General features: G+C 38.7%; 1 non-coding gene across 1 annotated transcript; it reads right to left on the bottom strand.

Annotated features, from left to right (window-relative positions):
* Positions 1–10,473: 10,473 nt before the first annotated feature.
* Positions 10,474–10,546, bottom strand: Trnak-cuu (transfer RNA lysine (anticodon CUU)). The gene has a single exon. It is a non-coding gene; the product is annotated as a tRNA-Lys (tRNA).
* Positions 10,547–15,894: the final 5,348 nt, after the last annotated feature.

Genomic DNA, 15,894 nt, shown 5'->3' with positions numbered 1-15,894 from the left:
GAAAGTGAAAAAGAAAATATTTTTTAAAAAAATTTTCCAAATAACAAATTGTAGACCTGAGGAAGGAGACAACCCATCTCCGAAACGTTGTAAGAGGAGGAAATAGAGGAGATTTCTTAAAGGTCTTTACCGTGTTTTGACTTCAATAATAAAAATATTTTTCATGTAAAAATGATTTGTTTTATTATTAAAAATAGAAAATTCCCACAGCAATTAAAAAAATCCCACGACAATTAATCTGCAATCCCATATGACACAGCCCGTGCCAATTTTTTGCTATCGGATGCACTCTTTAAGTGTGGCTGGCTCATAGGAGGGCTCATATGTCCAGACAGCTCGCGCAGTAATCTGAGATCTTCTGTCTCTGCTGTTTTTCCCACCAAGTGACGCGCGCAATTATTCCCACGGGGCATGTGTATGTGTATGAAAATGTATGCATGCATGGGAAATGTCTATATGGGATATCTATGCATGGGTGACGTCAGCCTGTGGACGATGCAACGGTTCACGATTCAGCGGGAACCCACCAACATGCCGCCGTGGCCGAGTGGTCTAAGCGGTGGTACATATTACGTTTAAGACTTTAAGTACTGTCGGTTCAATCCCAGGTCTCGGCCAAAAAATTTTCACGTCGCGAAAAAAAAATTACGGGAATAGTTAATAACAGGAATAACAGAGGGCGTGCATAGAAAATAAAAGAACAGTGGTCGGTAATAAAAAATGGCGGACAAAAATAAAGAGCAGCGGTCGGTAATAAAAAATGGCGGACAAAAACAAAAATGGCGGATGGGCATTAAAAATGGCGGACAAAAAATAAAAAATGGCAGACAGTAATCAAAATGGCGGGTGGGCATTCAAAATGACGGACGGGCATTCAAAATTCAAATTTACAATCATAGATGGTGCTCGAGTGCTCTAACGGAAAATTCAAATTCAAATTTCCGCCCCGTGACGTCAGCCTCCCAGGGGGTGGGGGTGTGACGTCACCCCAAAATATTGCGTCATGCCTCCAGGGTGTGACGTCAGAAAATATGTGACGTCAGAAAATATGTGACGTCATCATATACGTGACGTCACATGCAGCGACTTGCTCGACAGTGACGTCACAGCGACTTGCTCGATGATGACTCATCGTGACGTCATATACAGCGACTTGCTCGATATATACTACTTACAGCTTATGTAAAATTAATTAATACTAATGAATTTGAGGTTCATCTTAAGAATTTTTCACAAACATTTGAGCCACTTTCTAATTATCATGTTTTTTCTTTAAATGCAATACCAAAAAAAATCCCACAAGCTCTTCAAGCACTGATGAAAACCATAGAATTGAGTGTTTATTAAAAGAACTTAATCTATCTACTGTTCCAGAATTTGCACGAAAAGGAGTTTTGGACATATGCTGCAAATATAATGATATTTTTTCGTTACAATCTGACAAATTAACTGTCAATAATTTTTATAAGCAGAAGATTTCTTTAATTGACAATTCACCAGTTTTCATTCGTAATTATCGTACACCGAAAGCACAAATGCCAGAGATAGATTCTCAAGTCGAGGAATTAGTAAAGCAAGATTACATTGAACCGTCTGTAAGCTCTTATAATTCACCTTTACTGTTAGTACCCAAAAAGTCCACTGATTCAACAAAAAAATGACGCCTAGTAGTGGATTTTAGGGAACTCAATAAAAGAATTATGGGAGATAAATTTCCCCTTCCTCGTATTGACGAGATATTAGATGAGTTGGGTCGTGCAAAATATTTTTCCACACTGGATCTCAAAAATTCTTTTCATCAAATAGAATTGGATGAAGAGTCCCGACCATTAACTGCTTTTTCTTCTAAAGCCAATCATTACCATTTTAAGCGTTTGCCCTTTGGTTTAAAAATATCTGCAAATAGCTTTCAAAGAATGCTGTCCATTGCATTGTCTGGATTATCTCCGGATTGTTCATTTCTTTATGTGGATGATATTATCGTCTTCGGTTGTAGTGTAAATCACCATAACCATAACCTCATAAAAATTTTTGAAAGATTAAGGAAATTCAATTTAAAATTAAATCCGGCCGAATGCTCATTTTTAAATAAGGAAGTAACATATCTCGGACATTTGGTAACTGACAAAGGTATTTTACCTGATCCAAAGAAACATAATGCTATCAAAATTTATCCAGTTCCTCAAAACGCCGATGATGTTCGCAGATTCGTCGCGTTTTGCAATTACTATCGCCGTTTTGTGCCGAATTTCGCGAAAATTGCTACTCCATTAAACAACCTTTTGAAAAAGAATACGAAATTTTCATGGACACAGGAATGCAATGCAGCTTTTCTCGAATTAAAAAATAAATTAATGTCACCTCAAATTTTATCTTATCCAGATGAATCAAAAAGTTACATTTTAACTACAGATAGTTCTCAATTTGCTTTCGGAGCTGTGCTTTCACAGGGAGAAATAGGGTCAGATAAACCTATAGCTTTCGCGAGCTGGAGTTTAACAAAATACGAAATTAAAAAACCCATAATAGAAAAAGAACTCCTTGCGGTTCATTGGGCCATTAATTATTAGGTGAGATTCTTAACAATCTCACCTACTATAATCCTAACAAAATTTCATGTCCTCCGATCGCGCTCAAACTTGGCCAAAATGTGTTTCGCCACTTCCTGATCACGAATATATGGGGGGCTAAGTTACGTTCCCGGCCGGCCGGCCGGCCGGCCGGCCGCTCTTTGGAGCTTAATAGCTCCTAAACTAAAAAAGATATCGACTTGCGGTTTTCGGCAAAGGTTAGATATCGTATGAAAATTGCAACATGGTGCATTGACCCACCACCCCCCACCCCTCCTTCCGCCATTTTGAAGACCCCCCTTTTTTTGTTTTCTCAATAGCTCCGGCCCTATGGCATCGAGCGGGCTCAAATTTTAGTATGTTATAGCTGGGCCTTAGAGCTTTCCATCAATACCAAACTTAAGGTCCCCCGACCCCCCTGACCCAAGCTATAAGGGTCCAAAAAAAATTTCTTAAAATGGCCATAACTCCGGTTCTAATTGTCAGAATTTAAAAAATGAGGGCTTTTTGGAAAGCTCTCGTGAAATGCCACTTCCTCTTCTAACATCGCAAGTTCATAAAACCACCGCTAGGGGCGCTATTATTAAAAAGAAAATTTTTAAATCTTAAAAGTTAAATAACTCAAAAATTCCTTATGCAATCGGGCTGAAATTTTAGTATGTTGTAGCCGTTGATTATACCTATCAAACAAAAAAAACCTTAAGTCGATCCATAACCCCTGACCCGAGCTATAAGGGGTCAAAGTTCGAACATTGACCGGCCTCTATCTCCGGTTCTAATTAACATATCGACATAAATTTTACCTTTTTGGTTTCGTCTCGATGAGCACTTTCAGATGGAAGTTCATAAAGTCACCACAGGTGGCGCTGTGATAGCGTCAAAATTCATCGAAATTCAAAGTCACTTTTCTCAAAAACGGCATTGTGCAAGTTAATGAAATTTTAGTATGTTGTAGTCCAGTCTAGGACGTTTCCAAAATGGTGCGTATGTGCGCTGTGGTTTCAATAGAACCGGAGATATGAGGGGTCAAAGTTCACAAAATTTAAAAAATCATATCTCCGGTTCTATGTGACCGATTTTGATGAATGAGGGCTTAAACGAAAGATCTCACCAAATACTACAACTTTCTAGAACATTTGAACTTCGTGGGACCAACACCAGGGGCGCCACAGTCAAAAAACGAATTTCAATATCACATAACCTCAATTATCTCGACTGTCGCTGAACCGATTTTGATGATTACTTCGACATAATTGTAGAGGACATTTGTCTCTACATTTCGTCCATACATCATTTTCCGCTCAGACTACGCTATCACTCCGATTTTGCCGTTTAAGTGTGAAAAAATTGATTTTTCCCATAATAACGCTTTGAAATCACTCAGATGCCAATTTGACTGCCTCTACTCCACCAAGACACTTAAAATAGGGTTTTAAATGGAAAATCCCACAGAATACAACAATTCTTTGATATAGTTGAAGTTCAACAAATAACTACTAGGGGCACTCTGGATGAAAAAACGAGTTAAGAAACAAAAAACCTCGCTTATCTTGGCTTCTGAGTAATCGATGAGATCATGTTCTATGGAAAAATTATAGAGAACATTCTGGTCTACATTTCACCCATATAACACTTTTCTGTCAGTTCATCCAAATCCTTGATATTTTGGTTTAAATACAAAATTTGTATAATTTCAAGAATTTTATTCTATATAACTGAATGGCGTCTCCCTACTTCAGCATCAAATCGAATTTGCATGCACTCCGAGTTAACTCACGTTAAGAATCTCACCTACATAAGCCGGTTAGGATTATCTGTCCCTTTTAGATCGTATTTATATGGAAAACGATTTACGGTCACTACAGATTACAGGCCGTTGGTAGGTTTATTTTCTAATAGGACTCCATCAACCAAATTAAACAATGTCCGTCTTGATCTTTCGGATTACAATTTTGATATCTGCTACAGACCCGGCCACACAAATAATGCCGATGCTCTCAGTAGAATTAAAATTACGTCTGAAGAACTACAATCCCTTATCCCTGAGAACACTGTACAGGTGGTTACTAGATCAATGACCAAGAAAAACACAAATTCTGCTGAAGATAAAAATACTTTTACTCCACCTATACTTGACGATCCAGTCATTTGGAACACCATGTCCTTGACAGAGTTTGATACGTATCGAATTTCAAATTTCAAACAATAAAAAGACGCGCGCGCATGACATAATAATTGAAAAAGGCGGAATAAGAAATAAAAAATTTCTTAAAATTAGGTGCACTTATGAAAATGTAAGAAAATATCTAAGCGATATATTCAAAGAAATAAAGAGAGAACTAAGCAAAGAAATGAATGCTGACTTTAGAGTCGCATTTTCGCTTAAAGACGAATTATTCTCGTACATTAGTGTAGAGGATTTCAAAGTCTTATATAATTTGTTGCAACAAAATGAATCAAATAAATTGAAAATTGCTCTCTTTAATCCGCCAATTATAATCACAAATAAAAATGAAATGTTAAAGTTAGTTAGTGATTACCATGACACCCCAAATGGTGGTCATTTTGGAATTGCTAAAACAATGAAGAGACTTAAAAATTTCTTTGTCTGGAAAGGCATGAGAAAAATGATTCGAGACTATATAAATTCATGCATTCACTGTGCAATGAATAAGAAACACAGAAATAACAAAGAACCTTTACAAATTACTGATACACCAAGTTCAAGTTTTGAAATTGTCCAAGCTGATTTAGTGGGTCCTTTAGTCACAAATGCTAATGATAATAAATATGCACTTACATTACGGTGTGAGCTCACTAAATTTATAGAAATTATTACAGTGCCAAATAAAGAATGCAACACTATTGCTAAAGCTCTTGTAGAGAATTTTATTCTAAAGATTGGTCATTTCAAAATTCTTAAGACTGATTTGGGAAAAGAGTTTGTAAATGAAACGTTTGATAAAATGTGTGAGTTGTTGCATATTGATCATGTGAGATCGACACCTTATCACCATGAGACACTTAGAAGTGTTGAAAGGATGCATAGAGTGTTGAATTCTTACTTGTTAACTTTTTGTAAAGAAAACGACTGGGACGTATGGATCCCATACTTTGTTTTTTCATACAATACAACTCCACATGCAGATACAAATTTTACTCCTTTTGACTTAATTTTTGGGAAATTAACTTCACTTAATGTAGAGAATCAAATTTCAACACCAATTTATAATTTTGATTCCTATGTTTCTGAATTAAGATATAGATTAAAAGTAGTTCATGAAAAAACTAAAATTTATTAGATAAAAATAAACAAAAAAGACAAGATAGAGATAAGAATATTTCTTTAGATTTCAAGGTTAATGATTTAGTGTTAATTACTAATGAGAATAGAACTAAAATGGATAGTGTATATTATTATTTTTTTTATTATTATTTTTATTTTTTATTTCACTCGAGCTTTCATACAAAAAATACAGAAAACATTTACATTCGCAAAAGAAAACTGACTTATTATAATCATATAACGAGAAAGAAATGTTAGTAAAGTATACATAAGAAGGAGCAGCATAGCAAAAGCTCAAGGAGAAGGAATGTCTGAATTAAGAAAAAAATTCGTTTGACATCCCTGAGTTCAATCTGGCATATACAAATTTACAATGCATTTAGAGAAAATTATAAATAATACAAGATGTAAAAATTAAATTGAGGATCTTCATCTAAATTTATAGACATTTATGAAAGAAAAATGGATAGAAAGCTAATCAACAGTAGACATCATAAACTTAATGAAAATAGGAAAAAAAAACAATGAAAACTGAGTCACTTGGCCATAGATTTAAAAGATCCAAGAGAACTGACGATGAATGCCTTTTCTCCTTCATTCTTGCGCACCAACACGCGCCCATGACTAGTCCACACATATTTCCAACCCAGTTTCCTAGCAAAGCTCTTGACTTCCTTGAGTAACAGTCTCTTACTACGGCTCAGCCTCTCTCGAATGGAAAAATTCCTTACTGGCAATCCATCGATCACAACTCCAGAGCAAGACGATTTCTTTCTTCTCCAAGCTTGCATAACATCTTCCCTGATCCTCCTTGAGGTAAATCTGATGATGAAAATGCCACTAGTCGCTCCTCTGTTGGATTTCATCGGAGCATTATCGGACAAATCCATACTTCTCGCTGCTGACGCATCACACAAGCCACTGACCAGTTCACGTCCTTCAATAAAGAAACAGTCATCTATGTCTCTTGCTTCCACCACCGTATTCAGACCATCCGATAGTACTTTCACAGCGACGTCATAGAGCTTCTCACTCTTACTAATTTGCAGTCCATATATCTCAATAGCTTTTAAATCACATGGAGGCTCAGCAGCACTATTCAATTTCAAATCCTCAACTGTACTCCATAAGGTCCCGTTGTCGGCTTTCAGCTTAGCGATAACACACTCATGTTCATCAAGGCGTTTTCCCATTATTCTTGTATCATTCTCAAGCTTCTCAATTCTAGCTATAGCATCATCCACTCTATCAAATCGGGCATGCAATGCATCCATTTTCCTCATGAGAATTTCGCTCACATAATCCATGGAAGAAGATTCACTTTCCCTACGAATTTCCTTCCTCTTCGATCCACAGTCATCACATGTCCACGACTTTTTCTGCACAGGCGACAGTGATAGAAAACGTTCCAGATCTTTAACAGGCATCTTTGAGCACTTTGCATGAAGAATTCTGGAGCAAACACCACAAGACACCCCATCGTCTACCCGCTGGACTTTATTCTTACACACAAAACAATTTGAAGCAGGCATTCTGAGTCTGAGACCGAAAGAACTCTAAATGCACACACAAAGCAAAAACACGTCTATATCATTTGGATGCCTGAACTGAACTGACCTATATATTTAGGACCTTATGTAATCATAGAACCCCTAGGTGTAAATAGCAGAGTTAAGAATGTAAATAATGGAAAAATTAGTGTTATTCATAATAATAGACTCAATTTTTTTTAAGTAAATAAGCAAAATAAGTTGAAAACAATATTATTCATATAAATTTTATAAATACAAAAAAAAATTAAAAAAAAGTCAAAATTCAAAATTTGGAAGAGTAAAAAAAGATTATAAATGTTCAAAATTTTAAATTTCTTCAAAATTCAAAATCTTCTCTTTTAAAGGGGGGTGGTGTAGTGTTAATTTATTAAACCCTTTATTAATGCTGATCATAGTTATTGCTTATAAATACTAGCAATTATCATTTGTACGTAATTTGGATTTTGTGAATAAAACAGTCTTTGGCAAGTCTTCGGACAAAGAGGTGTCTTTTATTTATGCCGGATTACCACAATCTCCCAAAAGGCTCGTAGATTCTCATCAATCTCCGCCATGGATACGAGGCTTGTAACTTGGCCATGTTTTGCTGTGCGTGAAGCCATTTTACCCAAAAGCAACCAACCTAGCTTGGTGTTTTGGAGTTTTATTGCTGTACCTTCTACCGCTTGTAATCCTTCCAAAAGAACTTTGCAGAACACATCTGCACTAAGGATTACATCAATCTGTCCCGGGGTGTCGTGCATGGAATCAGCGAGTACCGTGTTTTTCAAGCTCATGAGCGCCTTATCTTCAGCCAACTCTCTTGAAGGTAATAATCCAGTTAATTTTGAATAGACCAATGCCGACTCATGCAACACGAAATCCGACGGGAAATAAGGTTTTATAGACAATTTCACCCTGTGGTGGCATACTCCTGCTTCGTTGTCACCGAAACCCTTCACAGGAGCCTGTACGCGCATCCTAGGTATTCCTAGATTTTGGGCAGCCTTGCCAGATATGAAGGTGTCAGCACTCCCAGAATCAATGAGTGCTTTATACATCTACCACTCTTCTCCCTTCCACTTAATGCGAATCATAGCAGTGGGCAAAAGGGTAGTTTTACCTTTTGTTTGTACAGTAAACACTTGCGCGGCTTCCTCATCATCGGAAGACTTTTCTGCTTGAACGTGCAGAGTGGAAGTTTTATTCAGAGACTCATTAGCCCCGCTTCCCTTAATTAAATGCAACAAGGTATTGTGATCACCCTGACATGTCTTGCACTTCCAATCTTTACTGCAATCTTTTCTGCCGTGGTTGGCCAGGCATACAAAACAAAGATTACCTTTTTTTACGATATTAAATCTTTCGCGAGGTGTTAAGCCTTTAAATTTTTGGCACTTGAAAATCGGATGGGATTTGTCGCAAGATAGACAATTAGATTTGGATGCAGTGGCATGGAAATTCTTGTGGCCTTTTGAGGAGTGTGTCTTTGAGTCATTTGATTTGTTTTTATTAGTAGATTCGCTATCAGAAGTCGCTTTCAAAAGAACTCTGGGTCTAACTTTCAAAAATCCGAGCAAAGTGATATAATCCGGCATTTTATTTGAATTTCCCAAACTCTCTTCAAACAACCGTAAGCTTTCATTATTAAGCTTTCTGAGCAAAAGCGCCATAACTATCGCATCCCCAGGCACCCTTGACAATGTTTCGAGGCCCGCAATGGCTTCGTAAATTGCATGGTGCAGAGAGTTAATGTCAGTTGCCGAGCGAAAATCAATTTTTTTTCTGATCCAAAATCATATCCGCATATCTCATCGCGATTAAACGTTCATCATTGTAATGCTGTTGTAAAATATCCAACGCATTATCATAATTTTCTTCTGTTAAATCGAGCTTGGAGACCATACCCAAAGGTTCTCCTACGAGATATCCCAAAAATATTGAAATTTTTCGACAGCATTGAGACTCGGATTTTTATCGATCACATTCCCAAAAATCTGACTAAAATTGCGCCACTCTGTATGCTTCCCAGAGAATTTTTTAATCTTTACTGGCTCAAGTTTCGGTTTCGGTTTGGAGCCACCCAAGTCACCCTGATAATTCTTACTTGGTATCTCATCCATTAACTTCTTGAAAAAATCCATGAGAGGCTTGAAAGAGGTATCTTCAGCAGAAGTTTGCCCTTCACACCCTTCACGATTTGGATTTGTCTGAGATATCAAGTTCAATTTCTCTTGCAGCAGTTTTTTGCTTCGCGATAAGCCAAACGAATATCGTCAATAATCATTTCCGCGAAATATGCATCGTCAGAGCCTAAGTGCTCGTGCAATTGCGCATGGTTGTCCTCAAATTGCACCCATGCTTCTGTTATTTGCGCGATTCTTTTTGTGCAATATTCCACCGATTTTCGACTGTCCGAATCCTTTTTAAAATTTTTGAGTGTTTGCGTTATCACTTCTGCGAGCTCCCTTTGGTTTTTGAGAACCGAAGTAACATCAAATTGCTCACTCGTTATGGCAAAAAATCGAGAAAGAAAAAAAATCACTCAAAAACTTTGTACTTTTTTAACGTTTGAATAGCTTTTGCGAAATTTTCGCGCTTTCGTTTTGTATTTTTCCCTCGCTCAATGGCTTTTAACGCGGCCTTGAGCCTCCGATCTTTTACCTTCCTACCCCCACGATTCTTCCCCTTACCACCTTTCTTCAAATCTCCAGCTGGTTAAGACTCCGAAGAGGTACAGGGTGTGCCAGTTGACACTGAAGAATTTTTCTCAGTGGTTTTTTCAGAGAGTTGTCTTCTGCGACGATACTCGTCGAGCGTGATGACTCTCCGACGTGGTTTTGTGGGGTCTTGAGGGTTGCTAACCTGGTGATCACTCTGCACCTGAGGCACCTTTTGTGCCGTTGTTAACGAAAATTTAATTTTAAATTTAGCTTCCACCGAGCGCCATGAGCGCGCCTAGCGGAAAATGAGAGAGTGATAGAGAAAAGAAAGAAGAGAGCACGTAAAAAATTAATTTGTCAAGAAAAATGAATTAAAACTTGTTAAAAGATAATACGGTTTGTTTCATTTGGCAACAAAGTGGCGCCCAACGTGGGGCTCGAACCCACGACCCTGAGATTAAGAGTCTCATGCTCTACCGACTGAGCTAGCTGGGCAAAATGCGGAGCTCCAATTGAGGTTAGATCAGACACTTTTACACGTAGAAGAGGTTCAGAAGGAGGCACGGGATATCCGGAGGGAGATGAAAGCTCGTCGGGAACGTGAAGAAGGAGAATATTCCTCGGGGAGGAGCGAGATGATGATTATCCTACATCAAGAAACATTCTCTTCAATGAAAAGCGAGATCCCCGGGAGACCACGTGGAAGGAAGAAGTCTCTTCATATCGCGAGTTGACACAGTCGATGACTCAACAAAGCCAACAAATCGCAAAATTGGCTGCACGTCAAGCTGGGCTGAAGGAATTGCCATGATTCTCGGGAGATGTGGAAGAATGGCCAATTTTTCTCACCCAATATGAGCAATCTGTGAAGACAGGTCAATACACATCGGCTGAAAATGTTTCTAGACTGGAAAAGTGCTTGTCTGGAGACGCACCTGAGGCCGTGAAGACGCTCCTATCCATCCCATCCAGTGCAAACACAATTATCGATATCCTTCGTCAGAGATACGGCAATCCTCGACAGCTAATGCTTCGCTTGTCCTCGCGTGCAAAAGAAGCAGAGAAACCCAAAGATGACAACCCAATGTCTATTATCAAATTTGCTACAATTGTCCGGAACATTACATTTGCACTTAAGACATTGGATGGAGGAAGATATCTTTTCGGTTCCAATATCCTTGATGAACTGGAAAATAAGCTCACCCCAATGATGAAAATGTTGTGGGCTGAAGTGATACACTATAAACCGGACTATACAGTGGTTGATCTGTCAAACTGGCTCGATAAACGAGCAGAGTTAGCCCTCAGCATTGTCCCGCTTGAGATTAAAGAGAATACAGAGAAAACTGAGGAACGACGCCGTAAACCATTAAAATCAGGAAATGCTCGTTCTGTGTTTGCTGCAAATGCAAAGGTTGGTCAGTGCAACAATTGTGAAGAGGAGCATTACACCAACGTGTGTCCAAAACTCAAAGCGATGACACCTGATGAGAGATACGAGAAAGTAAATGAATTGAGACTTTGCCGATGCTGTTTTGGTCGCAATCACCGATGGATCAAATGCTTCAGACGTCGAGAGTGTGGAATCAATGGATGTAAGGAAAATCATCACCGTTTCCTTCATGGACATACGGATCCCATGAATAAAGCTCAGGCCATGCAAACAGACAATGAAGGTAAAAGTGTTCAATAATATGTTTCAAAATTAACGAAACTAAAATTTGACAGAAATTTTGAAATGAACAAAGAAATATGAAATTAAGCTAATCTAATAATGCTATCAAGGAACATGCTTTGATTATAAAACTTATTGAATTTTCTCGAAAAATATGATTAATTTTCTTGAATTGAAGTGAAAAAAAAATGCCGAATATATTGAAGATGTTTGCAAACTAAAAAATTGATACAAGAAAAATGGAATAAAGAATAAAATGAAATGTAAATTAGTTGCATAAAGGTAATTTTTCGTTATTCAATGATATTGAAGAAATCCATGAATTTCAAATTAGATTGATTATGCTATGAGTTACAGATTAAGTGAATCAATATTGTCTCTACCTTTTCCGGCAAAAGGAATTGGAGTGGGAGTGATAGTATGACAGAGACATATTTATTACAACCTTTTCCGGCGAGAGGATCGCAGAGGAAGTGGCAGGTGATGGTAGTTAATATTGTCTACCTTTTCCGACAAAAAAAAAAAAACGGAATTATGTTTGTCATTACCTATTCCGGCGAGAGGATCGCAGAGGAAGTGGTAGTTTACCATGACTCTTATTGTCTTTACCTTTTCCGGCAAGAGTATTGCAGAGGGAATGGTAGTAGACTTCAATTTGTGTTTATCATTACCTTTTCCGGCGAGAGGATCGCAGAGGAAGTGGTAGTTGACCATGACTCTTATTGTCTTTACCTTTTCTGGCAAGAGTATTGCAGAGGGAATGGTAGTAGACTTCAATTTATGTTTGTCATTACCTTTTCCGGCGAGAGGATCGCAGAGGAAGTGGTAGTTGACCATGACTCTTATTGTCTTTACCTTTTCCGGCAAGAGTATTGCAGAGGGAATGGTAGTAGACTTCAATTTATGTTTGACATTACCTTTTACGGCGAGAGGATCGCAGAGGAAGTGGTAGTTGACTATGACTCTTATCGTCTTTACCTTTTCCGGCAAGAGTATTGCAGAGGGAATGGTAGTAGACTCCAATTTATGTTAGTCTTTATCTTTTCCGACGAGGAACTCGTAGAGGAAGTGGTAGTAAAATTGAGCTAAATGTCCTAGCATCGTTGATGAAAAATAATAGAGCGAAATCCCATCAATAAATTTGGAGAATAAAATAATATTCTTACGAAAAGCTATTGAAATAATAAAAGAGCGCTGCGCTTTCTGACGTTAATGGCGTAGAAGTAATGAGCTAGTTTATTATAATTGATTTCCGGCGAGTATATCGCAGAGGGATACAAAGTAACTGATAATATAAATTTAAAATGGAAATATATGAATATTTAGGTACATGTGAGTATGTACATTTATATGTGAAAGTTGATATCATGATTACAGGTGAACAGAGATCTCCTGTTAATACCCAAAGAAAAGATATGGTGAAAATGAGAGTTGATGATGTGATGATTGAAGATAAGCAGCAAAGTGACCAAGGAAACGAAGTTCCTAGTTCTAACGAAATCACGTACTTGAACCGTGTGTGTGCGGCTGCTAATGTCTCTAAAAATGGACTCGTAATGTTGCGAGTATTACCAGTAGTGGTGAAAAATGTGAGTACCGGCAGCACTCACAAAACATTTGCTCTGCTTGACTCAGGTGCTACGGTTACTTTAATTGATAAAAGCGTTGCAAAAGAATTGACATTGGATGGGACACCAGTTCCTATGAATTTACAGTGGTTGGATGGCACGGTTCAAAATCGAAATACTGCGACACGTGTGACATTACAAGTTAAGGGACAGCAGTCTCAAGAAAAATGGTTTGACGTTGATCGCTGCTATGTTATTGATGAATTGAGACTACCTGAAGTAAATGTTGACAGAAACAAGTTGATTCGGGCTTATCCCTATTTAGCGAAAGTCAATTTCGAATCCATAAAGGCTGGGAGACCAAAATTGTTGATTGGAGAAGACAATGCTAAGCTGATTGGTACTCAGCAAATGGTGCACGATAAGAATTATAAACCCGTGGCGTCTTTGACAGCTCTTGGATGGGTTATAAGTGGAGTAGTGGAATACCCTGGTAACAAAAATGCAAGGAAGAAGATAGCCTGTCACGTGTCAGAATGTCAGGAACTCATTGATTTGATTAAAAATAGCTTTAGCCTAGAGAATGTTGGTGTTAAATCTTTATCAGCACCAATGATGTGTAAAGAAGACAAACTTGCAGTTGAGACTCTTAACCGTACAACAAGGCGCGTGGGAGATAGATTTGAATCAGGTCTTCTGTGGCAAATGCCACAGACGCCAATGCCTACCTCTAGAGCAGCGGCCTGGACGCGACTCATGCAAAATGAATCCAAGATGGATCGCAACCCAGAATTTGGGCAGGAATATGTGAAGAATTATATTGTTAGATCAGAATAGATCAGAATTATATTGTTCCATTAGACGAAAAGGACTTGAACACCGTAGAAGGAGAGACGTGGTATCTGCCACATTTCGCTGTATTTAATCCCAATAAACTGGGAAAAATCAGAATAGTTTTAGACGCATCAGATTGGAAAGGAGGAGAAATTTACTTGCTCAGACTTGCTCAACGTGAAAGTTTTAATTTCACCAACGACTTGGTCAAGAGTACAAGTTCCACGGACTTGCTGCCATTAGACGTAGAAAAGGGTGATGTCCTCTATAAGTTCAATCCGGCAACCGACCAAGATGGGCTTGGACGAACGAACGGACGATTGCAGAGAATGCCACGAGTATCGCCAGAATTTAAAAATCCCATTATCCTGCACGCTGAAAATCGTATTGTGCAATTGCTGTTGAGCTCGTATCACGAAAGTCTTGGACATTGGGGACCGGATTATACTCTGGCTGAGTTAAGAACAAGGTTCGAGATTATCAAGGGAAGGACTATTTTGAAAAGTTTGCAGCGTGGATGCAAGAAGTGTCAAATTGCACGAGCTAAGCCAAGTATTCCAATCATGGGACAGTTACCCCCAGAGCGATTGGATTCACATGTGATTCCGTTTACGTATACAGGTTGCGACATGTTCGGCCCAATAATGACAAAGGTAGGAAGAAGCGAGGTGAAGCGCTATGGAATGATTTTCACCTGTTTAGTTACCCGCGCTATTCACCTGGAATTGTGTACTTCAATGACTACTGACTCATTCTTAATGGCACTCCGAAGAATTTTCGCATATCACACCGTGCCAGCTAAGATTCTGTCTGACTGTGGCTTAAATTTCCGGGGAGCGAAGAAAGAGCTTGCAGATGAAACATCAAAACTCAATTTGAATGAAATCGCAGATAAGATGGCTCAGTTAAACGTGGAGTGGATTTTCAATCCTCCTTATTCACCTCATATGGGCGGTTGTCGGGAGCGACTAATTTCATCTGTAAAACATGCTCTAAAGATGTCAACCGAGTTTACAAAACACTCGCCCAGTGATGAAGTGTTATCAACGCTGTTCGCCGAAGCTGCCAATATGGTGAATAGCCGTCCTCTTCTGGAGCTATCAGATTCAGGTGAATCTTTGACATCGAATCACTTTCTGCATCATCATCTCGGAAGTCATCTCTGACTTCCGGGGGCATATTCGACGACAAGGATTTGATATTACGCAAGGAATGGAGGGAGGCTCAAAGATTGGCGGACCACTTTTGGTAAATATGGTTGAAGCATTACGCACCTACGTTGACAAATCGCCCAAAATGGAGAGAATCAGGAGAACCTGTAAAAGTCAATGATCGGGTTGTGGTCATAGATCCGAATCGTCCCAGGAACTATTGGCCGATTGGAAGGGTAATCGAAACGAGGCCGGGCTACGACGGCAAAGTGCGCATCGTGAAAATCAAAATGGAGGATGACGGTAAAGAATATGTACGCTCGGTGGCACATCTGGCAGTTCTCCGCCCCCCACCACTTATTGAGGATTGATGGAATTGGAGTTCAAAGAGCCTCCAATTCGGGGTGGAGTGTTAACGGAAATTTAATTTTAAATTTAGCTTCCACCGAGCGCCATGAGCGCGCCTAGCGGAAAATGAGAGAGTGATAGAGAAAAGAAAGAAGAGAGCACGCAAAAAATTAATTTGTCAAGAAAAGTGAATTAAAACTTGTTAAAAGATAATACGGTTTGTTTCATTTGGCAACAGCCGTTGAAACGTTGGCAAGATTTTGCCGT

The sequence above is a fragment of the Phlebotomus papatasi genome, chromosome 4 (genome assembly GCF_024763615.1).
Source record: "Phlebotomus papatasi isolate M1 chromosome 4, Ppap_2.1, whole genome shotgun sequence".
Taxonomy (NCBI): Eukaryota; Metazoa; Arthropoda; class Insecta; order Diptera; family Psychodidae; genus Phlebotomus; species Phlebotomus papatasi.
This window is presented reverse-complemented; position numbering and strand designations above follow the sequence as displayed.